At 40.2% G+C, this 26981-nt stretch overlaps 1 long non-coding RNA gene across 2 annotated transcripts in view; it reads right to left on the reverse strand.

Moving 5' to 3' along the window:
• The window catches only part of LOC140225237 (uncharacterized), a 28803-nt gene extending 3718 nt beyond the window's left edge, over window positions 1-25085 (reverse strand). Inside the window, exon 1 of one of the 2 annotated variants that reach the window (XR_011900382.1) lies at window positions 24579-25085. This is a non-coding gene — a long non-coding RNA (uncharacterized lncRNA). The remainder of the gene's footprint in view (window positions 1-24578) is intronic. The other variant, XR_011900381.1, reaches the window with a different exon arrangement.
• Between the last annotated feature and the right edge of the window lie 1896 nt (window positions 25086-26981).

The raw sequence follows: 26981 nt of genomic DNA on the forward strand, positions 1-26981 counted from the left end.
GCCGAAATCAGTCGGTCCTATCACCGTGCTTAAAGATATTTAAGACGAGTCTCGGCTGCACCTAAGTCCGGCTTAGCGCTCCTGATTGGCCGGTGGTGCGGTTTGGACTCGTCGATGGATGTTGCAACTCCATCTCAAAGAGCCGACAAAATTCGGCACTAGAGAAAACTAGTGGCACCATCGTGTTACTCGCGAACTTTTACAGAAGAATCAATTGTCAAATCGCAAATCCCTCACGCATGCAACATCTCCATTGAAGCTGAAATGTCAAGGTGCCCAATCCCCCAAATGCTGTGTATGGTTCGATGGAGGGCAACAGCAGTTAGGTGTCGTAGAGCGCCAGAGAGTACTTATATACATCGACATGTACATTGTACATATTGTACAGAAAAATGCTCGAGGATATTATTTGACGAGGAATACTGTTACTGTAGCTTTGAGTATCGATAAATCATACATAATAATATGCCCATCGACACGAGGATGGGATCTCCGTATCGAAAATTGCCAACAACAAATTTTGCCTTCATTTTATTTAGCTGCAACCTCGCAACACTCAGTTGTTACAATAGTCGTATCATACGCGCTGTAATATAGCTGGATACATAGGGCTAATACCTTGTTAAAGAAAGAATAAAGAGAAGGAGCAGAATTAGAAGAAAAAGTAGAGGGAAAAAAGAGGGAAAGAAGAGGAGGAATAAGAAAAATGAAAAAAGTAGGAAAAAGAACCAAAAGAAAAAGAAATGAAGGATAAGAAAACGAAAAAGGAGAGAAAAAAGAAAAAGAAGAGGGGAAAAGAAAAAGAAGGAGGAGAGAAAAAATAAGAAAAAGAAAAAGGAAAGAGAAAATAAGAAGAACAAGAAAGGAGGGAGAAAAGAAAGAAAAATAAGAAAAAGAAGGAGAGGATATACAAGAAAATGAAAAAGAAGGAAAGAAAGAGGAAGAAGAAGAAAAGAGGGAGAGAAAAAATGAGAAAAAGAAGGGAGGATAAAGGAGAAAAAGAAATAGAATAAGAAGAGGAGCTGAAGAGAAAGGAGAAGAAGACAAGTTGGTTTTTGCAATCGCTAGCGATAGCAATATTCGTCATGGGAACGTTAGCTTCTGGGATATGAAAATGTTAAGGTACAGTTCGTTTGTAGTATCTTCTGAATTGAAGGGGCTATGTAATTTTGTGTTGACATCTCTTTTTTAACATTTTTAATTATTTTCTTTGCATACAAGAAAGCTGTTATGTACCAATTATTTATTTTCGTTGGATTATATATGGTTTTAGGAAGTTAACGCATTTAAGTTTCAGGTTCGCTTTTTCGGCGTAAAGTATACATAAGGTATCCCAAAAAACTTGTTCTGTAACTTCGAAAGTAAGATAGATACAGACATGATCTTGATCTCATTTTAAAGATCAACTCAATACCCATCGATTAAAACCAAGATCAGCTCAATCGGATAAAAATTGACCGAGTTATGGCAATTTGAAATCAGCGAGGAAAGTTTACGCCTACGGTTTTTAAGGAAGATTCTTCATCGCCGTAAATCGAAAAGTCGGCCGATAAAGTGATGCTTATTGTGTTTTTTTATTTTCGAGGTGTCATTTATCAACATTTTGTACCATCAAACACAACAGTTGACAGTGCGTATTATTGCAAAGTACTAAAGGAGTTGAGAATGCACATTTCCCGGAAACGGTCGGACTTGAAAGCTTCGTGGATACTCCATCAAGACAATGCGCGGCCTCACACATCGAGCTTAACACGTGAATTTATGAGTAAAAATGGAGTTGAAACAATCCCTCATCCCCCTTATAGCCCTGACTTGGCTCCATGTGATTTTTGGATGTTTCCTACGCTTAAAAAGGAGCTTCGCGGACGAAGATTCGTATCGAAGACCGAAATCCAGAATGCAATTCAAAACTTTTTCAACTCCATCCCAGAGGAAGAATTCAGGAAAACAATGTTGGATAAGTGGCAAGAGCGCATGAAAAAGTGCATCCGGTTTGATGGACGGTACTTTGAAAAGCAAAAGGAAGTTATGGAAGATTCGGAGGAAAGTGGATACGAATATTTACTTTTTGAATCCTGGTAAGCGAAAAATCTTCCTAAAAACCGTAGGGGTAAACTTTCCTCACTAATTTCAAATTGTCATAACTCGGTCAATTTTTATTCGATTGAGCTGATCTTGGTTTTAATCGATAGGTATTGAGTTGATCTTTAAAATGAGACCAAAATCATGTCTGTATCTATCTTACTTTTGAAGTTACAGAACCAGTCCCGGTACTTTTGGGACACCCTACGTATGATATTTTTACTCTACACATATGCCCGAATACGCATCGTAAGGGACCTATGTGCTTCCTAAGTTGCCAAGTATTAATTATTGTTAGATGATTGGTCTAAAACATTCAATACAACCAGTAAAAATTAGCTGTCCCCTACGAGATTCGAACCCCCGCTCGCACAAAAAGTGACACTCTCCCAGAATCAGAACAGTGGCGTAGCTAACTGAGCTATCTCACCGCTCGGATGATGTGGAGAAAAAGAGAACAGTTAAGTGATCTCGGACGCTGAGCGGGGCTTCACAAAAGACGTCCTTGAGATTTCAACAGTTCGGCCACTGGCGTCCTAAGAGACAACGGATTAACCGTATTACTCTGTGAGACATTGTTTACCTATGCTGTCATATGTCACAAGGTTCATCACACCATGCATTTGCGATCGCGGCAGTAAGCTGAGGCAATATTTCTGTATTCATGGATTAAATCCATCAATCGAGTTCTGATTTTGGCTCATATATCCGTAACGGGTCCTCCAGAGCAATTTTCCACCTTGTACGATGGTTATTATTTCTTTACTATCTATGTTTAAAATTTGAGGTGGGATAATGGCGGCTTCTCAAGAGCAACGAGGTAGGCGATCTTTTGCACCAACGAACAGAAAACTGATGGCGAAAAATAACCAATGAAAACCTCCCAAAAAAAAGAATTTGCCTAAAAACGGAACTTCGTGGTTCTGCGCAGATTTACCAGTCAGACACGACATCTCAAAGTGGAAAAAAACTCGCTGAAAGCGAATTTTAGAAATCAACACAACTTGACGTAGAGACATGATTGGCTAAAAAATACAACGGTTTTTGATACATCGGAAAATCTACCAAAAATCGGAGACTGGGCGAAACGCTCAAGGTCGCAGAGGTATAGGGAATCCCATAGCGAAAGCAACGGAACGATTGTAATATCATGGGGAACTCCGTTCCCATGACAAAAGAAAAAGAATAAGAAGAGGAGCTGAAGAGAAAGAAGAAGAAGAAAAAGAGGGAGAGGAAAAAGGAGAAAAAGAAGAGCAGGAAGAAAAAGAAGAAGAAGAGGAAGAAGAAGAGTAGAATGAGCTCCCGGATTGTTAAAAAAGTTCATGCCTCTGGCCCTGGACCCTATCTAACGCTCCATTCTTCAGAGAAGTTACGAGATCTGCAGCAAGACACTTTGCCTCTGCCCAGCTCTCCACGAATACCTGCAAAACAGCTCGACAAAGGCGATGAAAATAACAATTTGTTCCAGAAAATAGCTTATTAGCGGTTATGAGTCCGTTCCAGGTGCAGAAACGGCCGGCTTCGAGCATCCGAGATTCCGAGGTGGCGGCATGAGGCAAGCAGGACCTTGCCGATTGTTCCTCTCGCGATCCGATCTCCTCTGGAAACGGAAAGTTGGGCGTTTAAAGTTTAATGTCTCGTCACTCCTAGTCGGATCCGTTAATTTGCGACTTGGAACCCGATAGGCGCGGCGGGGGAAGGGGGGCCAGGGTCCGACTCGGCGCGGTCACGTGGTGTGGTCCACAATGAAACTCTAGTCGTGCATCGCCGATTTCTTCATCCGTTCCTTAAAAGTGGCCACGTCCCTCGAGGACCGGTGTCCCTCATGCTTTGCACCCTTGCCAGATTTTTCAGAATGGGCCTGCTGCAAACTTTTGCTAGAGCAAATATAAGAGTTGTTCCTATCAGTAAATATCTCAAAAATCACGGTGGCCGCATTGGCAAAGTTTGAAATGTACTCCTAACTTCCCAACCTGCGTAAGAAATTAGCGTTTTTTTGGAGCTTCCCGCTTCAAAAATGATAGTACGGCACAGCAGCCCGATTATTGAAACTATGTCAGCCCGACACAAGACATAGCCCTATCTTAACCATGCAATACCTATATCGCAATTCGACGTCTTATTGGACTGCTTTAAACCTATTCAATAATCGGCCCGCAGGTAAACATTGGTGGTATTTTGGTGGTTGTTGTCCCTCATGTTGACTCATATTGCTTAGTATCCTAGTTCACATGGGTTGGATGGGACGACACCTCTAACGAAATGTTCACCTGTGCTGTAGTATCGTTTTCGAAACAGGAAGCTCAAAAAAACGCAAATTTGTTTTGCAGATTGTGAAGTTAGGAGTGCATTTCAAACTTTGCCAATGCGCTCATCGTGATTTTTGAGGCATTTACTGTTATAAAGAACTCTAAGTTTTGTTCTAGCAAAAGTTTACGACAGATCCATTTCTTATTTTGTTATTGATGGAATGGAACTTATGCATATGTCAAACATTTGCGATTTAAGAGCTTATTCTGATTTGAGATTTCACGAAAACTACGATACTGGTTTTTCCTGCGATGAACGCCAAGACTCAAAAAAACTCTCAAAGTTGAGGCCGCAATGGAGGAAATATCCAATGTTGCCCTGAGAGTCCACCTCCACATCGAGTCAAATTCTACACGCACAGATAGAGAGGTACTACATTAATAGGGTTGTCATTTTGTTTGGAGACTCCAAAACTGGAATCACTGCAAACCTGCTAATGTATTTGCTCCCTGTCTATTCTTTGACGGTTGGTCGTGGCCACCATTTGTCACATTTCGGAAAATTCTACTATAAATACTCATAAAAAAACCGAAATAACTATGTTATGTCGTCGTCCCTCTAACGTAAGGGCGTATATATCTCGATTTCCAAGTGAATCCTGTTTTCTATATAACGCCATGCTTTCCAGTGCTCATGTGAAAATCGAGTAACGCCCTTATGTCAGTTTAGCGACGATGTGTGCAACAGGCTCATAGGTGATAATATTGATCATTCATGAAGTGAAACAGAATTGAACTTAAAAATAAGACGAATTTTACGGATCTAGATCTCATGCTGATTCTAGCACAGGTTTTTGTTCAATCTGGCGTCCCTGATTCTCAAGTAAAATCTGGCTAATTAGTCGGAGAGAGCAATCGTTAAAACATCACTATGAAAATACTATCAAAATACTCCCAGCGATGAGACCATGCCTTCGTCCACAGCGGATTTCCATTTTTTAACAGCCGAATGAATCTCAAACACCTGTGTTTGTGACATGAACTTAAGTCTTGTTAATGACTGCCAGCAAATGGGTGTGCGGTTACACTAGAAACAAGTCAATCTAAGATAGTACGGTATAAGATTCAGTATAAAATGTAAATTAAAATGTAATTTTTCGTTTTCTATCAAAACAAATAAGAATTTTCCATAGAGTTCATACACGAAAGAAAATGTGGTAATAGGACTCAGGTAGGCTTCACAATGAAAGCACTGTAAACCTTGATAACATTTATCACACGATTTCGTATAATATCTGCCATACTTTGATTATCTGCACCCAGAAGTCTACCTATGCTGACAATCAGGTTGCTTGTGGTTATACTTACCCCAACTTATTTATGCCTACCGTGCTTTTTCTCCATTCAGAAATGACAATTTGATTGCATTTTGCAACAAGGATCCAAGAGCATTTCAATGTTGCTAGGGTTGTGCAGCTTACATTCTTTACAAAAAAATTATTCAATTCATGCAAAAAATTAGATTAACAAAGGTAATTTTCGCCTTGAATTTATAATCTATTGGGAGAAAAAATAAAACTTGTTTAGATGATCAGCTCACACTTGCCAGTTCAAAAAGTTGCACAATCTTAGCGACATTGGAATGCTCTTGGCTCCTTTTTGCAAAATGCAATCTAATTTACCCGATCGCATGTAAAAACAATACCTAAACCTGTATTTCAGCGCTAAACGCGATTTCCTCCATTTATTTCGTCAGGAATAAATACTTGTACAGTCCGATGAAAAACGTGCAGCAACTGGCAGGTGATTTTTTGTATTCCTGGTGAGAGAACCGTGTCCCAGTTCATCGGACCAGGTTTCCAGGTCGATCCGCACCGCGCGAGTTATGGGGCCTCGCAGAGATGGTGACGACTGGAAACTTCTAAAATTCGCCTGAAACCGTTTTGAACGCGATAAATCAAGACGGATCTTACTCGATAAAAATAGCAGTACATCTGAGTGTCCGCGCACAAAAACCTGTCAAGGACGCGACCGGCCAAAGTTCCAAGTTAGGAGAAAAACTCGGCTGCCTATACTGCCGTGCTGAGGAAAAACGCCGTATGAACCTTCAGGCGTTGCCAAATTTCCATTTACAAAACACGAATTTCCTGGTAAAATTGTGAATATTTTTCTTCCAATTTTTCAGATAATTTTGTTCGTAATTTCCTCTAAAGTTCCTGAAAATTTCAAGGAAAAATATTCAGAACTTTCCACAAAAATAATCAGTTTATCGAAGGAAATTTGGCAACTCTCGAATGTTCATACGGCATTCTTCCTTAGCAAGGCAGTATAAACCCCTGATCTCGGATGAGAAAAGAACCTGCAGACATGAGTTCTGGCTCTAGAATTTCCGCCACCTTACATCATTGGGCATTTTCAAGCTGATCGACTGAGGATACCTTACGGGAGTCATTAAAATCGTCACCCGGCTGACAAAAAGGCGTAACTGCATCCTGAGATGAACCCGGAAAAGCATTGAATTGTACGGACAGTAGGGTTCATTGCAACATTTACTCACGCCCTCTTTGTCAGGAGGGAGACAAATTGAGAATTCACACTCTGCTGAATAAATTATGACGTAAGCACGAGTTTCCACGCCCTAAATTTGAGACCGAACAGTTGCGTTGAGAGAAAAAAAAATTGAGCCGGTGGAGAGACAAGTTCCTTGCTCTTTGGCTGAGACTCGGCAGGGCCGGATCTACGTTTCACGTAGGGGGGTGCAAACCCAGATTTTGGCGCCCCCCACGCCGGGGGGTCTGGGGGTATGGAATACCCCCCAGGAAGGCGGGGGGTTCGGGGGTCCCCCCCGGAAAATTTTTGAAAATTACAGCGTACCAGAAGGCCGTTTTCCGTAGTTTTTAGCGAAAAATTGATTTTTTTAAGTTTGATTTTTGAGGTCTCAAAGAGCGGTATACGCGCATGTAAAAATACTTGAAGTCGCATTCCTCAATACATTCTTTATGTGTGCTTTCTATAAAGCACTGACAGATACGTACTTACACTTCACATTTTATGAATGAATATTGGGTGTACCAAAGGGTAGGTTGAAGCTCCAGCGAATGAAGGAGGTAAGTATAAGTAACATTTTTGTGATTTTTAGAAAGACGATTTTAATGTTGAAAAGTTACGTGGGGTCTTGCAGCAAAAAAAAATTATTTAAAATGGTATTTTGAGATGAGATTTGTTCAAAATCACCGCTACAGGTATTTTGATTTTTCAGTAATCTCACTTACTCCCTTCATTCACTGGAAGCTTTTTCAACTGTGAAATTGTATCGTAGGGAAAGGCTTTTTTGAGGGTTAGTTGTTAAACAGAGTACAACAAAAACAAGAGAAAGAAAAGGATAAGTAGGTTTTAATCAATCCCATTAGTGGAACGTGCCAATAACATGTTTTAAAATTGTACTTTTCGTGCCTTCCCTGGTAAAAATTGGCAGTAGAATGTGTGTTCCAAAATACTATAGACCTAAAGCCGGCTGTAAGATTTCCAATAGCTTCTGTAGCCGGCTGTACAATTTCTTATAGCCTTTTATAGCCGATGGCGATTAAGCAACAGCCAGACGATAAAGTTTATGCTAAACGTTACTAAATACGGATACTATAGGACTTAGTTAGTTTTTGGACTACCGCTCTCTTTTTGTGCCGTAGTATCTTGATTTATTTTGCGAGGAAAGCTTCGTACTTTTGAAGGATGCCCGTCATTCTTAATATGTTGGAGAACCTTCAATTTCCTGTGATACTGGGCAATACCTCTGGTGTGAAATAGTTGCTTCAGACGCCGTGGCACGCTGCGGCGCGGCGGGCGGGCAGAGAGCGCAAAACGCGCATTGGCGCCTACAAACCTAACAGGGATACCTCACGCATTGCGCAATGCGTGAAATATCCCAATTGAATCGGTTTCTGTTAAACGGGCGTAAGTCCACAAATCCAAATTTTTCAGGAGAGGCAAAAAACTGATTTTCTCGTTATGCAGGACACCACTAAATTTCAAAAAGGGTTCAAAGGTTGTATAAACACCCGTTTAAAAGTTCTGAAATGTTTTTTTGGCTCAGAAAAATTTTAGTACCCTTTTAGGCTAATTTTAAGTTTTGGACTTACGCCCTTATACCAGAAAACGAAGGATGACTGAGACAGTTTCAAGCCAAAAAACTAATATTAAAGTAAGTTTGAAAAATGTAGCACATGGTTTTTTTCTTTTATATAGCATAGGGAGTTATTATATGTTTTTAAATTTATTTAAAGGCCTAAATTTTCTAGAATTACTCCTATTTTTCCAAAATTAATGAAGGTGACATGGGATATTTTCATTTAAAAAAGTGTTGAAACCAAGTTTTCAAATTTCAATCATGTATTTTTGTGATCAATTTCAATTGATTAAGCACTTTGAGAAGGAAAGAGGCGTTAAGAAGTTGCCACGAGCGCACCGGTAATCGACCGATGACCATTGACTATTCGGATGCTATCTCGTAGATTGGCGCGGGAATTTCGAAAAAACAGTAGGATTGTAATTTTTAAAGTCGGAAATTAAAAAAATTTAAGTTGAGTGAAACATTAATTTTTTTTTTTTTTGTTGAAAAACATTAGTTGCACAGAATGCCACTAATTTATTTAAGAGCTGATGACCTAACCTAACCTAACCTAACCTAACCTAACCTAACCGAACCTAACCGCTAAGTCTTTTTTTTTATTGAGAGTTTAGTGGCTTCTATTCCTTTAGGAATCTACAGCCATCTATAGGCACTATTTATTGTCCGAAGACATCAGGGAGTTTGGTAGACATCCATGCTCGGGCTTACAAATTTTCACGGATTAAGGCCGAGCGAATTCTGCTTACAGATCCACTCGTCAGTTCCATGAAAATTTGTCGCCACCACCGGGATTCGAACCCGGGACCTATTGATCTAGAGTCAGACGCGCTAACCACTAGGCCAAAGTCAGTAAAAGTCGCTGATTTAGCTAACTATTTTCAATATTAAATTAATTGTTGTAAAAATGAGTTTTGACCTAACCGCTAAGTCAGTAAAAGTCACTGATTGAGCTAACTATTTTCAATATTACAATAATTGTTGTAAAAATGAGTTTTGTGACTTATTTGGACGAAGAATCATGATTGGGGGATTTTACAGATTGGAAAAAAAAAAAAATTACTTCTGTGGCGAGAACCGAACTCGGCATATTCACGGTAGTAGACGAATGCTCTACCCGTTGGACCACCGGTGCTAACGATAATAAAGTGGAAATAAGTAGTATATAAGTGTAGCGTTATTGTTGTTGAAAAGAAGATGCATCGTTGACCGGTGACCGACGCGGATGGTTGCTGGGGATTCTGCAACTTTTCATGCCTCTTTCCCATAGAGTACATAGAATCGTAATGTAATTGGGAGAGCTGGCGCCACTTTTAAGCATTTTCCATGTCCCGAATTCCGAGACTCCTGTGTGGCGCCGGGTCACTTTTTCGATACATAATCGATTGTTTGCGATACACGGGTACCCGGCCATCCGATGACAACAACAACAGCAAAGGAGATAGGAATTACCACGTATTCCACACCGCCATTTTGGATCGAAAATGTATCGAAAAGCGACCCGAACTCGGCGCACACCGGGCTCGGAATTCGTCGAGCAGAACATGGCGCCAGCTCTCCCATTTACATTACGACTCTATGTACTCTATGCTCTTTCCTTCTCAAGAGTAAACATCATTTCGATTTGCCCTTCGCATTCACGTGTGCTGTGCCTTCCAGTCTTGCTTTTTTCACAATATTTCTTTTGTACTTCTCAGGATTGTTCTTCTTTACAGGTGTAGGAGGAAGACTTATATCCGTATCACACATTTTTATTGCTTTCCACAAAAAATTTGAAAAAACAAGAAGTTAACACGAAATAACAGAAGATAAACTTCGCGCTGATTTTAGGTTATGTTGATGTTTTGCGTGGAGATTGATGACTGTTTTGTTTACTGAACTCATGTTGCCAGTTTTCAACACCGCGCCGGTGCTGCTCTTTCACTTTTTCTTGGAAAGATTCACAAGTCCAACCATTTTAATGGCGCATTTATTTTTGCTGCCAAATATATTTCTGGTAAAAGGGCAGGAGTCCTGGACATCTGCCCTTATGCAAGAAATTGGAAATTCCGCCCCCCCCCCCCCCCCCTATTCCACAGTCTTCTATACATAGGACTTCCGCCATCTTTTCAGAAAATGTGTATGTACCCTAAAGGAGGCTGAAAATGCAAAAAAAACGATTTTGAAATTTTTGGACTTACGCCCGTATAACAGAAACCGATTCAATTAGGTTTGTAGTCGCCAGTGCGTCGCCGCCGCTCCGCTTTGTGTTAGGCTCTAATATTTAATCTGGCGGAGTCAGCGTTTTTCAACTCATGATTTTGAAATGTTTGCACACTCTGTATGGACTATTCTCATTTAAATTGATGAAAAAAAAAATATGTTTTAAAGGAAAATAAGAAAATGTAATATGTATGTGTTTCGTATATATAAAGGTACTTCCGTATCAAACTTAATGATTTCCAAAGCACACGAATTTCTACACAATTTCTTATAGCCTTTTATAATCGATGGCGAAGAAGCAACAGCCAGGCGATAAAGTGTAAAGCCCGGTGATAGGAACTATAGCCCAAACTGTATACTTTTTTATAGCTTTGTATTGCCCGGCTATATGATTTGCTCCGCTTTCTACAGCCAGCTATATAATTTTCAATAGCCTTCTCTAGTCGGCTATAAGAACTCCTATGGTATTTTGAAACGCAGCTCCTATCGCCAATTTTTACCAGGGTTTTTTTCTGAAAAAATGTCAATTAAGGAATCAAAATTAACCGTGTAGGCAACCACACTTTCGATTGACAGAATGGCCAGATTTGTCAATCTTTCCCGCGACATGGTCGACCGCAAATAATTTTTGATGAGCTTTAACTTACTAAAACTGCGTTCACAGCTAGCGGAGGTTGTCGGCAAAGTGCAATACATACGCAAAGCGATCGCGACATTTGGGAACGTATCTTTCTGGTCATTTTTCGCAATTAAATTCAGAAGGTTAAGAGGGCTTAATTTTTGAAGATTGCCAGAGAGCTCTCTGGCTTGTACCCGAAAGACTTCTGTTTCCTCGACAAATTCATAGGGATCTACGTCCATCGCGTACTTCATGGCGAAATCTTTCGCATGCTTTTTAAATCGTCATCATTCAACTTATTCATCTCTTCGCCGTTTAAAAAGCCCTTTTCCCAAAAATAGATTCAATTTTCCCGTCAATCTTACACGAAAGAAATTCTAAAATTGTAAACGCTGGAATCTTGCAATAGGTTAGTTCTGCTGGTCACAGAATCATGCTCCTTAGAAGATATGAAAACTGACAAATTTCGCCCCTTTTTTCTATAATGTTATTCCTGTTTCGGAACCTACATCTTTTCTTCCTCTCCCTCCCTCCCCTCCCTCTCTCACTCTCTCCAAAAAAAGTCATTGCCATTTTGGCGCCCCCCCCCCCCCTAAAGTAGCGCCTCGTCTTCTTTCATAGTTTAAGTTTACAGTCATCACTCATTGTTATTTTAATTTCGTTCTTTCCTTAAATCTAGCGCCTTTTTCACCCCCGAGTTAGCCTCGTTAACCCATCGGAATTCATTTAACGATTCCGTGTGCATTAAAAATATTGGAATTTTCAATCCATACCTTTAATCTTGACGCCTTATGCTCAGTGCTGACTTTGACTTCAGCTTTCAGGTGCTCTTCAGAAGATATGAAAACTGACAAATTTCGTCCCTTTTTTCTAATGTTATTCCTGTTTCGAGCTTTGTGGCGATTAGGCGTGGTAAAGCGCCAAAGATCGCTATAAAAGCGACTCATATGTATGTATTCCTGTTTCGATGTTCGTAACCTCCCTCTCCTCTTCCCCCCTTCTCACCCTCCCTCCCTCTCACCTCCTTTCTAAAAAAAAGTCATTGCCATTTTGGCGCCCCCCCTGAAGTGGCGCCCGGGGCACGTGCACCCACTTGCCCCCCCCCCCCCCCCCCTAGATCCGGCCCTGAGACTCGGTAGAATATCTGCAAAATGTATGTAAAATTCTACAAATATCTCGCCTCTGCAAGCGCTGGATTCATGATATGATGCACTGAATATGATACAAACTGAAACATCCATGTTTCCTGGTCAGAATTTTATGGAAAATGATTCGGACAACGAGAGGATTGAAAATCAACTCTTAGAAAAGATGTAAGTATTTATGATTGGACTACATTTTTCAATTAGGAACTAATATTTTCTGCTCATTTGAGATCGAGATAACATACGTGCCATTATTTTCCATATGCAGTAGGTGGGTGTTTTAATACATGAGCTATAAAATTAGTAATAAAATATAGACCCATAGTAATTAGGGCTACAACCGACAAGTGGTAGAAGTGAGAAAACTGGGAGCGCCTTCAATTTTTAAGTATGCAATACACACCTCCGTGGAACACGAATAGTTGTATTAAGGCGCCTTAATCAACTCAGTTTAAGTTTTCGTGAACGGAGATGCCTTCAATTTTTGAATATGCAATATACACATTCAAGATACTGAAAATAAGAGGAATTTAAAATAAAACTTGTAAATATAATTATTAACTTTAACTCCTAAGAGAAAATTAAACGAATAAATTGTGTGGACATGTAAATTTCGTGACTTAGTTATTTAAGTTTCTGATGTGATATTTTTTAGTTTCAGTAAAAATCCCGCGATTTATTCGTCAGAATTATATCAGTGGGGGCATTCGTCCGTTCGCATGAATTCGACTCAAACTTATAACGACTGGCCTTCTCGTGTAATTTTCAGACTTTTGACTATCCATTCCGTGGATTGGCTGCCTAGTTCATGGACTGGGCAAAAACACAGGCCAGCTCGCGGACTGGACAACGAGGGTGGTCAGTCCGCGGACAGGGCAAAAAAGTTTTCCAGTCCCCAGACCGGGCAATTTCGCCAACGGGGTGCATTGACGCGCTAAGGAAAAATGGCATATGAGCCTTCAAATTTTTTCATATTTTTGTCATTATAAACCGAATTCACTAAAAAGATTCTGTATGTTTTTTCTCCAATTTTTCAGACAGTTTCGTTCACAATTTTATCGAAAACATTGAAAATTTCAAAGGAAAATATGCGTAACATTCCGCAAAAAATATAATTTATCGAAAGAAATTCGGCAACTCTCGAATGTTCATACGTCGTTTTTCCTTAGCACGGCAGTGAAATACCTAAATACGTCACAGTCATCAAAAAACTTTATCAAATACTGCTTTCGATCTTTTGCTACTTGGATTCAATTATTAAAAACATATCTGACAAATATACCGATTTCACACAGACTATTAATTCTAATTGATTAACTTTCCGCCAAATTAACAGCAAACTTGTAGGATTTAAAGGACAAAAAAGAGTACGGGAGAAAATAAAAAAGTTAAATTTTAACTTAATCTGTAAATTGATCAGGAAATCCTTTGAGCTGCCTGCGCGGCAGGCGGCATGTTCGCAGCATTCTACCGATTATATTTTTTTAATCTCCGCTTGGAACTTGGATTCTGCACGCAAATAAGGGCACGATGAAAGTAATATGAGATCACGCGAGATAAACCCTCTCAGTTAACATTTCGACTTCTTTTAATGACGTTTCACCGTCAAATTCACAGAAGCATTTATTTATTTGCGGCATTAGTGCCGCAAGGCTACATCAGAATCGTGTTAAATACTTCTTGCAAATACGGAAAATTTAACCTCTGCCTGTAATTTTGGGATAAAAACAGAGTCGTCGTTGTTGCCAAAATTTACTGAAATAAAGTTATACTTTTTAGCTCAGATTTTGTAACACACGTGTAAATATGCCAAAAATGTTCCCTGTCGAGGTAAGAAACAAAACTTAGTCAATCTAACGTTCGAAATATAGAGAATATACTCGTATATTAAATATTTGAAATTTCGTTTATTTACTGCATGTATCATATTTGCTAAATCCTTTCGAGCAATAATTTGCAGGTTTTGCCCATACTAATCTCTTCTCAGCACGGCAAAGCAGTTCTGCTATTCCGTTGCCAAATTTCCTCGGTAGATGCATGTTTGTGACATAGGCGGATCCAGACACCTTGAACGGAGGGGGCGTAAGGGGGGTTCGGAGGGCTTCCCAGAAAATTTTCGAAATTTTTTAAGAATCTTATATGCAATTTGAGTCAATTTTTTCATGAATAAGTACTAAATATACCATTATATATTCTTCTTCCCTCCTCCGTTTCTTTCTTATTTTCTTTCTCTCCTTTTCCTTTATTGTTTTTTTTTTTTTTTTTTGACGAACGGGGGAGCGTACGTCCCCTGTGCCCCCCTGTATCCGCCTCTATTGTTAGAAAATGTTATACATATTCCTTTAAAAGTTTAAGATTCAATGGATTAAGTTAGGAATAAAAGTCTCCCAAAAAATTCAATGGAACATATTTGTAATTTTCCGGAAAATTACTTTTTATAGAGGAAATTTGGAAAAAATTCAAGAATATTCCCTTGAAAGTTACAGATCCAGTGGATTGTGGATTAAATTGCGAGTAAATTTTCCCGAAAAATTCAATATTTGTAATTTTCAGAGGAATTATTTTTTATCAGAGGTATTTTGGAGAAAATTCATGAATATTCCTTTGTAAGTTTAAGATCCAGTGGATCAAAATTTCGAAAAAAAATTCTCCCCAAAAAAGCCATGGAGGATATTTGTAATTTTCTGGAAAATTATTTGCTTTCAGAAGAAATGTTAATTCGACGTTTTTCCTCAACAAAGCAGCGTCAAAACCTCAAACAACGAGTCTGTCTCCTTTCGAATCGGCAACAAGGAATCGGGAGTTGATGGCAAGTCGGTGGCATAAAGCGTTGCGAAACGGAGCATTATATCCGACATAATACGGAGCGGTGGAGTTATATAACGGCAGTCCATCCGTTTATTTGAGCGGTTCGCGGCGGCGGTGGCGAAGAAATATGGGGGAGGAGAAGAAATTAGCCCGTTCATGATCAGCGATTAATTAGGACTCGGCGAGTCCCCGATGCGGTCCCAACCCACATCCAACGCGACGATTCGCCCGCCGCACGAGCCACGAACAGCAACGACCAAAAGCTGCTTGCTAAAAAAAATGGTGTTTCGAGATACACTGTCAAAGTTGAAACTGGTAAAAATTCCACTCATGGCCTCTGAAGCAGCGGTTCCCAAACTCCAACAAACAAGGTTTGTAGTCGAGAGGACACGCTCTGATTGAAGCTTTGTCCCCACGGCGGCATGGTAGCTATCGTCCCTAAGAGGGTATGGGCCATATCCATAGTTGTTTTTGAAACAGCTCTATCCCTTAAGGAAGACCCCAAATGCTTCACATTTTGATTATCGGAAGTCTAAGGAGGCCGTAAATACACTGAAAAAAAAGTCTCGGTGTATTTACTAAGAAAAGTGTAAAATTACCAAAAACTCAGGGTTCTATTTGATCCCAGTATTGTAAAATTACCATTTCTGGAATTGGTAATTTTACCGAGAAATCTAGGTAAAATCATTGAACTCTCTCGGTAATTTTACTGGACCTTGGTAAAAACGCCAATATTTTTTAAACTATGGTAGCATTTCCGAGATAAAATGACAAAGTTACCGGGAATTGATTACCAATAAAAGTGGTATTCTTACCTGAAAAAAACAGTAAAATTACCGGTTTTTAAGTAAGTTTACCTGTCTGTCTTGGTAAAATTACCAATAATTGGTAGAAAAGTGAGATGGTAAAGGTACCAACGGACCGTGGTAAAAATGCCGAGAATTTTACTTCAGTGAAGCATGAAAGCATGGAAGCTATCGTCCCTAAGAGGGTGTGGGCCATATCCATAGTTGTTTTTGAAGCAGCTCTTCCCTTAAGGAGGACTCCAAATGCTTCACATTGTGATTATCGGAAGTCTAAGGAGGCCGTAAATATAGTAATATAAAAAGGTCACTTTTTGCAAAATGAAAGAAATGCAAGAATTTTAAAGAGTACAATGGTTTACCTCCGCGAAAAATACGCAGCACAAAAGATAAGATTCTGTTATTTGGACAAACTTTAAGGTACAGTAGACTCTGGATTATCCGGATTAATTGGTGCCGGGCCCGATCCGGATAATAATAGTAAACACATACACCACCAACCAACACCACAGTATTCTTACTATGTATACATCATGTACATACCAACACGAATTTAAAAGGTTAACGCCAAATTGAACGACTCAGTGATGATTGTGAATGGTAGCCGACAACGATAAATTACAATACAACGATTAAAGCGCGCAATGCGTGAAGTATTCATACAGTCTTGTAGCCGCTAATGTGCGTTTTAGGCTAACTAACCGACTGCACTGCGTTTGGCGTAATGCGAGAAGTATTTATGCAATCTAGTAGGCGCTAATGCGTTCCACGCCGACCTCACTGTTTGGCGCAATGCGTGAAGTATTCCTTCAGCCTCGCAGGCGCCAATATGCCTTGCGACCGCTTCTCCGCGGATCCGCTCACTTATCGGAATGCGTACGCAGTTACATGGTTGCAAAATCGATCCGGATAATCCAGAGTCTACTGTACGCAGCTACAAACAGTTTTTTCTTTTGCAGTTCGTATTTTTAGCGGTGACAAATCGTCGTAAAGCAGGAATCTGTTCCCAAAGTTTTGACATTAACTCGACTCTCCTGAAAATTGGGCTTTTTTTCAGGGTTGCAAGTTCGATGTAATTGCAAAATTTCCTGACTTCGCCCTACTTTTTCTAACATTTTAAAAAAATTCCCTGACCACTGGCACTGAAATTCCCTGACATTTCCTTGACTTGTTTAAAATAATAAAGAGAACGGTTGATTTAAAAACAGCCATAGCACCGCAAGTGTACGTATGCAGTTAAACTTGCAATTAACTCGAACACGACAATTTGCATGCTGACTAAAAAGATGATTAATTATTCCTTGCCTGAATATGAAAATTAAAAGAAAAAACGTTTTGCTGTGGAGGTCATTATGAACGCAAACATTACAGTTGAAGTCATTCGCTTTTCGAACATCGCGCTAAAACAAAATGGGTGATACAACTATTTCAACTCGTGAGCCGCTCAAATTGCGTCCGTCGTGTTGAAGGCGAACTTGATTTCTCACTCTCCTTTTCAGCGATTCAGATATGAGTGACCCTTCAGAGAGGGGCTACATTCTAACTTTTGCAATTTACCTCAAAACTCGAGAAGAAACTCCTTCGAGGATTTAAGATCAGGTTGTGAATATTTGTAGCAGACAATTCGTCTCAACGTCTACGATATAAAAATGACATTACACCAAGTTACTAGGGTCTTATGGTTGTTCTTGTAACATTCTCTGCATGTAAAGCTCGATTTTAACATGTATTCTTCGTTGGAAGTATAATACCTAGTTTTGACTCTCATTGCGCTGGATGACCCACGAGCCATACTTTATGGACCGCTGTTCTGGGGAAACTTTAAGCAGTATGAACTTGGTGTGGTCTTCGTTTGTTTTGATGAGGGGCGGCCCCATCTGACAGGGCACAGCAGCGATATTTCTTAAGGCACTCATAAAAGGAATCATAGGTCGCAACTTATGCGATGCCAAATTTACCATTTTCGTCATGAAGTTGCAATTTACACATTATTTTAAGGACGACTTAACATGCCTTGAAAAAAGTCTGTTAATAGTATTAGCTGTCTGGAGGATGTGTGACACTGGGGGTCCCCGATATTTATGCATCGTTCCTTTAAAAAGCAGATAAAGTAAACAGAAAGTACCGATTATTGTTTATCACCGGAGAAGGTGGTAATTTGAAGGAAGGAAATTGTTTTTTAAAATTACTAAATGATTCTAATTCTTCAGACTTTGATTGGCTCTCATACTGTCCCAAAAGGTCCCATGTATTACATTATGACAAGTTTCAAATTCTACCTACTATGGATCAATTAAATTATAGCACGGTAGGGTCAAACGAACGAAGCATGGTTGAGAGAGCCGAGAAATACAATTTTGGAATTAACTTATCAAAAAATCCGAAAAATTTTACAAATTGATGTGTGATTCTCTGACCGTTTGGGACATAAGGATTCAAAATGTTTTAATTTTTACGATGAAGGAACTCTAGATCCATCCAACTCTACCTTGTCAAATGTAATATTAGACCATTTATGCCAAAACGAACTATATGCAAATGAATAAAGTCAAAAGGATTTTTGCTGCACGCAAACCCCATGCAGTTCCTTTTGATGTAATCCAATTGCAAATAGTTCTTTTTAGCACAAATACATGGTCCATTTGGACCGAGTTCATCAGAAAGGAACCAACCCACATTTTCGAAAAATTTAAGTTAGGAATGTTTTTAGGTTTCACTAGTCGCATATGTTCCCCTGCTAAGAACTCAAAGTCGAGAAAAAAAATTAGTCCATATTCAGAGGTGTTAAAGTTTATTTTCTACATTGAGCTTTATGGAAGTATAAAACTTCAAACCTCTTTTTCTCAGTTTCAACTTAATGTGGGTTGGTTCCTTCCTGTTAAGCTCTGTCCATTTGAGACATGATCCGTCATAAAATTCACTAACTCTGCAAAAGTGTCAATTAAGGCTTGAGTGCTTTCAAGTTATTTTCCTCCAGTGCTTTGAGCACTGCAGGATCGGATTAACTTTCTTCGTTTTTCATCTATATTGGCAACGACGTCCAAGACCGTGACCTTAAACCGTTAGGTTTGCGGAAATTTCGCTGACGGGCCCGAAGCTCATTAGCGGACGCTTCCTCTTCAGATTCATCGCTAAAAAGTTGCAACAAAAGGACCAGAACCAATAATTTAAGAGCCACTCATTTATCTCGCCGACAAATTGAAATTTCCTCTCCAGGCGTGTAGGATGCTCACCTCAGATGAACATTCAAACGTTTAACGAGCGTTCCACCGTAAGGTCAAGTCTTGCGGATGTTAACCCGAGCCAGGAGTATAAAATATCACATTCCTAGAGATATTTTTAGGGAGCGGAAATAGAATAGAGATATAAGTATTGCTGAAATATTGCCTATGTAATATTTGATAATAATCGAACTCGTAAAGACACAATTAAATAGAAGCCCCGCCCTGTTTTTCCTCTAAGTGCAAAAATTACTTTTGCATTTTGGGTACGATCGATATACCTCAAATTTTAATTTTAATTATTTCGGGAAAATTTAAATTTCAGTCTACAGATAAATTATTGAAGAATGCTCGTGCCGAAAATCATCCTCCAAAATCTTAAAATGAAATCAAAAGTACTGTTTCCAATTGACCATCGATATCCATACATTGAAATTGGTTGCGAAATGGTAACATTACTTTTGACTTTCTTTTAAGATTTTGAAGGATGGGTTTCGTTTGTGAACACTCTTCGAGGATTTATCCACAGACTGATGATTCCCAAATTTAGATTTTCCCAAAATAATTCACCTAAAGGTTAAAATTTGAGATGTATCGATCTAACCCAGAATACATTGCGCAAAAGCTGCAGATTCACCTTAAGACAACGCTCAAATTCGCCCAATGAGGACTTATTGCCAAATATCGATGGTGAGACTGCCGAACCACGTATCTCGCTTACGGTGTTTAAAAATCCCAGCCCCGCTTTATTTTTTAAAGGAGAACAAGTCGACCTCACTCCATGACGTTTCCTCAGATTTTGCTTTGCACCGAGGAGACAAATGGACCGCGTATAGTAGATAGGAGCCAAGCTACATCAGCGTTCGCCGAATTTAACTGGGTAATCTAATTTTTTATAAGAGAACGTTTCAGCAGATTCCTTTGAAAATTTTGAGGAATTTGCTTCGTACCATGCAGAAAAATCACTAAGATTTGCACAAAAATCCACACAACCGTCTTCATGTAAAAAATTTAATTGTCCAATTCAATTTGGCAGTAGCTAATGTGGCTTGACAGTGTTCGAAACTCACAGGCGCCAAAAAAATCGGCCATGGCGCCTAAAAAATGAAGGTTCTGCGCCAACGTGGCCCCTTAAAATTGCTCCCTAAAAATCTGAATTTTCATATTAGGTGATTATTCGAAATTTCTAATTTTCCTTATTCGATTGTTTGTGCTTTTTCTATTCTTCAAGGTTTCATTCTAAGTGCTTTTGTCTTCCCCAAGTTACAGTTGCTCACTAGTTCTGTCACGAAAACATCTTGCGTCCAACTTTTCACTAAATGTGCCGTAATATGTAAGCAAAAAGTCAATTATGCCCCTAAAAAATCTTCAATGGCGCCTAAAAATCGGGCTTGATGCGCTACATGGCTCCTAAAACTCTAAGATGAGTTTCGAACACTGTGGCTTGGTTCTTTTCTGCTGAACGGAGTCCATTCAACCCTGGATTGCACGCGACCAATGAGAAGGAACGAATCACTAACAGCTTCCAACTTATTTTAACCAGTCCCTGGCCACTTTTAAGCCTCAATTTGTTATTTCATTAAATGCCGTCTCCGTGATACGTCCGACTGACCCATTGCTCTCGGCGACCGCCTCCTTCATTAGGAATCCCCCCTTTGACCCACGATTTGCACGGAGCGCTAAGTATGCAGTTGGCAGACAACACGCGCCCGGGTCACCCGGGTCCTCAACTCCTCACCGCAGGATTTTCGCGCGTGAAGAACAACTCGACGCTCCTCTGGCATAAGATCGCGTATCTTAATTTTGTCTTTGAACTCTGGAGATCATGGAGTTATATGGACATTAAGGCTCAACTCGTTAAGCAATTACTTCCTAACGTCACAGGAGCAAACAGCTGATTGTGAGACCGCGGCTGCACGGTATCCGTTGCCCCTGCCTGTTATTAGCGAATGTTGAAAGGCCCGTTAAGTGGTTTTTGAGGATTATCACGTATTTAACAATACTGCGCTGGGTTTTCACCTCTATAGGGGGAGTATGGCCACCGCGGTTACCACCTCTGATAGGCTCAGCCATCTTAAGCTGAATGGAGCCTTCTGGGGCCCAAAAATAGCGGATGCTGTGAGTAAATGTAAATACAAAGTAACTCAAAGTGTAGTTTTATTTGCATATCGCATCGAAAACTTTGCTTAAATGCATAATTACGACGTATTTACATAGTTTTACGGCTAGTCTTGTGCTATTTTTGAGAATACTCATCTTAGATGTTGTAAGGTTGGCAGCAAGTTGTGTGCAACTACATTTGGTGAAAACCAGGTGATTGGCAATGACCAAAAGTTGGCAATGACCCCCTCCCTCCCATCCTCAAAAACCAAAATAAAGCGCCGCAATTTTGAGGCCCTAAGCCCCAGTGGCGTGGCGTGCTTTGCGATATATCGATTGATCTGTCATTTAAACCTATGGAAAAGGATCGATTAACAGGGTGTTCGCAGCGAACACCTTAATAATCGATTCTTTACCAAAGGTTTAAATTACATAACAATCGATATATCGCAAAGCACGCCACGCCACTGCTAAGCCCCTCCATGGGGCCCAGTGGTCATACTCTCCTAAAAGGGTACTCTACGCTGGGTGAAAGGGAGGTAGGAGGTAGGACATTACTGCATTTCGTTGACGTCATGCTCATTGCCACAAATTGTCGCTCCTCTGACGTAAGGGCGTATATCGATTTCCGCATGAGCCCCAGGAAGTATGGTTTTATATGTAAGGCGGGGCTCACGTATGGAAATTGAGATACCCCTTAGATCGTCGCTCCTCTGACGTAAGGGCGTATCTCGATTTCCACTTGAGCCCTGTTTTACATATAAGTCCATGCTTTCTGGGGCTCATGCGGAAATCGATATACGCCCTTACGTCAGAGGGACGACGAGATCAGAGGAGCGACGAAATTCCGCAACTTCGTGAAAATCCGAATGAAATTTTCGATGGACTATGGGCATGGAGCATCGACACAAAGGTAATCATAAAATCGTTCATGATTGAGCCCTGATTAGCATAAGGAGAGAAAATTCGACTTCTATTTTATGTGTACTAGGCTGTTGATGAACAATTTGATATCTCCGTAGGATTTTCGCGCGTGAGGAACGAGCGAGAGAGCATCCGGTGGCCACGCTTAATATTAGCGAATGTTGAAAGCCCCGTTAAGTGGCCGTCGGTGATTATCGCGTATTTAACAATGCCGCGCTGGGCGGATGAACTTTGATTCGCCGGGTGGGTGGCTGGGGGACTGGACAAGGAACTCTTAATTACAGACCAAAACCCGGGGAGGGGGTGGGGGCCGTTAGCAAGACGGCGATGAAGACGGAGATGTCCGTTGGGTGTTGGATTGTGGGTGCGATCCTTGCGTAACCCGGACCCGGCCGTTTGAACTCCGCGTGACCTTTCGGGTCAGCGCACCGCGACGCCCGCCGCCACCGCCTCGGATCAAACGCGACGCTTCCACCGTTGTCGAATGGACCGTTTACGGTGAGGGGGGGGGCGAATTTTGGGGGCAACGTAGAGTCCCTTTATACTGAGAGTCAAGACAACACCCCCTCATGGAGTCACAAACGGGAATAAAGATTACACAAATTGAGCGTTTTTCGTAATCTTTGATCGGCCCGTTCTCGAATTCCTTTCTCCGTTCCTTCCCTCATTCCGTTTGTTCCTTGTCGAACCCGTAATTCCTCGGTCCATTCCAGATTATAATCTTTGCAATTGGGGAAAATGTAATCTTTATTCCCGTTTGTGACACTGTGGAGGCCTAAAATACGGCAACCAATCAGAAATGGATTCACATTGTCTTGACTCTCAGTATAAAGGGACTCTAGGGCAACGAAAGTTGATGTTTGGAATGGAGGATTTGCATGTGTCTGGAATTTGATGGATTTCGTGCTTAAGTGGAAACTACTGAGTGAACTGAACACGAGGATACCCTTGGTTCGTGAATCGAACAATTATTGAAGATGATATGGCACAATGATCTAATCTGCTGAAATACGTGTGTTTAAATGGGAAATGCCGCCAGATGACGTCACAAAGTGGCACATTTTCTCACTTTTCAATCTATTTTTCTCCGATTTCCCATTTCAGGAAAAATTTATGAAAAATACTGCAAACTCAGCTCATTAAGTACTCTCAGATGAAGCAATAAAAATTTTGCATGCAAATTCTCCATTGTGGGCCTCTAGACAAGGTTATGAAAACGCATTTTTCCTTTTCAGAATTTTACTTGGAAAGCAAACCATGCAATGATAAGTTCGAGAATCAATCCCTGAACAAGTTACTGACATGCACATTTAAAATTGAGTCGATAGCGTGCATATCATGCAAATACCAGTATTCGTGTCATTGACTGCTAACCGAACCGCGTTAAGCAGAAAGGAACCAAGCCTTATCAGCTATTGCCAAATTTAATTGGTCAATTTAATTTTTTACATGAAAACGGTTGTGCGGATTTATGTGCAAAGTTCCTTAAAATTTCCACAGGAATCCTTACAAACGTTCGCTTGTAAAATTCTAATTTGTCGAGGTTGAATTTGGCAATACTTCCAATGGATAACGGTGGAATCCATTTTAACTTATGGATACAACTATTCGAGCTCCACAGTTGTCCGTGTTGCATACCCACTAGGATGAAGGCGTTTTCACTGTCCAGGCACTCACCGCTCCACCCGCGGCGCGGCGCCAACGGCGTAATTTACTGAGATGGCAGAGCACTTTCAATTCTTCGTTCACACTACAAAGATATTTCCTAGACACGAATAGTTGTGTACAGGAGTAAAATATGAGTATCTCTGTGTTTTAGTTTTGATATCGCGATGTGCTGAGCATGTTTGTACGGCGACTATTCATTACTAAGAGATGTCTTCGAAGTATAAGTGTAGAATTAAAGACACTTTGTCATTTAAGATCCTCATAGTGAAGCCTGCCGCACAATGAAACGAGCCTTTCAGAAAGATTGAGCATGATTTTTTCGACTAAAACTGCAAATTTTGATGATACTTTCTTCACATCCTAAATTGTATGGGATGCTTCTTAAAAGAAAGCTTACTAGGAAATCAATGAAACCACTTCTATAACATCTACTTTCCGTATTCACATCGATATGAGTTTTTCATGTTTCCACATTATGTCCGAGTGCTCTCATTGACTCGCTCCACTGATAGCGGCTGAGGAGGCAAATAATGTCTTGAGTTCAAACGCCTTCAATCCCGTGAGGATGCAACACGGACATCCATGGAGTTCGAATAGTTGCATTCAGGCGTTATAATGAAATTCATTGACTAACCTTCGCGTGCGACACTAACTAAAGCTTCGATTATTTATCTTACGCACCTTAACTTAGTTCCAGCGTTGCTTAATTTTAATGTTAGTTAATTAATATGTATATATACATTGTGTGGGGCACTTTTTGAAGGCAATTTTACTAGAAAATCCATTAAACCACTTCCAAAACCGATATTCTCTTTCCGTCATTACAGAAACTTCTTCATACAGATGTATGAAACTCAATTCATACAGTCCAACCTTCACCCTAAAGGCAAAGAAATCCACGGCTCACAAACGTAGTGTTCGGAAAAAATACTGACTGCTATGCTTATTATTAAAACACGCTTTGTGACGTACGCGATTGACTAATTATACGGTTCAACTTTTTGTCTTTATTGAAGGCGGATTAAAAGTTGCGAGCAAAAGTCGAGCGCGGCAGACTGCGTTGCCTGTTTATTTTCGTCGATGTTGAGTGTTGGCGGACCACAAAACGCAGAGATGGACTAATAATATAATTTTACGCTATCAATCTGGTACATCTCCATTCCGCCAAATTTAAAAGTAAATTATCAGTTAATTTTCAGCTGGAACTTTCATCGTGTTTATTCTGTCGCAAAATAGAAGGGAAAACAGTTTGAAAAAAGAGATTTAAAAAAAATGAACATATTCAGGAGCATATAAACGGAATGGCTTTAAGTCGATTGAAAAACGTGGTTTCGTCACGAAAAACGAAGAATTCATAATTCTAAAGGAAATATCGATGGTGTAAGTCGGCAATCACGTAACTCGTTTGCGGTGTCTGAAAATCTCCGCCTCTATGTTATTTTTTTAAAGGAGAACAAATTGATCATTCCTTGAAGTTTTTGCAGAATTTTCTTCGCACAGAGAAGAAAAATCACGGCAATTTTAAAGAATTGCCGTTGAGTAGTTTGCCGTTTAAAAAATAAAGTATGACAGGAAGTCAGCGACGTCGCAAACCGAGTTATGTGATTGCCGACTTACACCGTCGATATACCTTCTTACTGCTTAACTGACGTTCCAAAATTCCCCATAGGAGCCCTTGGTCTTTCCAAATCACTGGTGGCTGTTTGAAGCCTAAGACCTCCTTACTCACATAGAAGATAGAGATTCATTTAGCAGGCCGATTATTGAAATTGATAGATAAAGCTATAGACAAAGAAGACAAAAGGGATATGGACGGATCCTATTGGTGGAAGCAGGTGATTGCAATGGACAAAGGAGGTAGGTAATAGACTAACTAACGGCAACCTGTGAGGGACCCTATAGCTAGTCTTTCGTTTACCCGCTTACTCTATAAGTACCACCCATTTCAACCAATAGGATCCCTCCATGAAGAGTATCTTTTCCGCAAAAAGTATATTTATGGTAATTTTTCCAATTATTGTTGCCGCACAAAATGCAAACGCCACAAGAAATATTGACTTCAACTCGTACGTTTAATACTTACAAACACATCACTCGCTTACAATTTATGGAAGAAAAGGCAAAAATTAGGAAGGAGTTGAAGTATAAGCACGCAGATGGAAATGAAAAATTCACGGACGAAAATCTGGATCCTGACGATCCCTGTTGGACTGCTGAGTAAGATAAGAGATAATTTTTTCAATCTTTGTTCCCTCATTTTTCTTGAATATGCCTCATATTTTTCTCGACTCTGCCAAATTCTACAGAGAAATATTTGTGCGAAAATGATTTTGTGCGGCAACGATAATCGGAAAAATTACCGCAAATGTACTTTGTGCGGAAAAGATAGTCAGCCTCGCTCCATACTCCCCATGTCTTCTGTGTCGAACGCTTTGTCCATCAATGTCAATAATCAGCCCGCAGGTCACGCGTAATGGACCTTGATTTAAGGATCCTCCTCCCGTTTCAGGAATCTCTGTTCATCTTTTCAGAGATGCGTGAAAGTAGTTCACAACCAAGTTTGCACCGCAGAATGCTGTGTAAGTGTGCGTGTGTATGTTTCTGGGAGCGAAGTACGTGTGCATGAGTGTGCGTGGGGGAGGAGGGGGGGGGGGGCAATTGAACCAGATGCGTCGTTCGCCGAGAAAACACGGAGCATTGCGTAAATACGCGCATAACAAGGATCCGAAACGGACTGCATTCCGCCAGAAATCCGGGCACTTATGCTGCCATGCTAAGGAAGAGCGCCGTATGAGCCTTCAGGCGTTGCCAAGTTTCCTTCCATAAAAACTTAATTTACTGAGAAAATTGTGAATATTTTTTTCCAAAAATGTTAGACAATTTTGCACTCAATATAATCTAAAATATCTGCAAATTTCAAAGAAAAATTTGCATGATATTTGTCAAAAATAATGTTTTATCAAGGGAAATTTGGCAACTCTCGGGTGTTAATACGGCGTTCTTCCTTAGCACGTCAGTATATGACAGTGCCACCTTG

Source organism: Bemisia tabaci, chromosome 8, assembly GCF_918797505.1.
Source record: "Bemisia tabaci chromosome 8, PGI_BMITA_v3".
Taxonomy (NCBI): Eukaryota; Metazoa; Arthropoda; class Insecta; order Hemiptera; family Aleyrodidae; genus Bemisia; species Bemisia tabaci.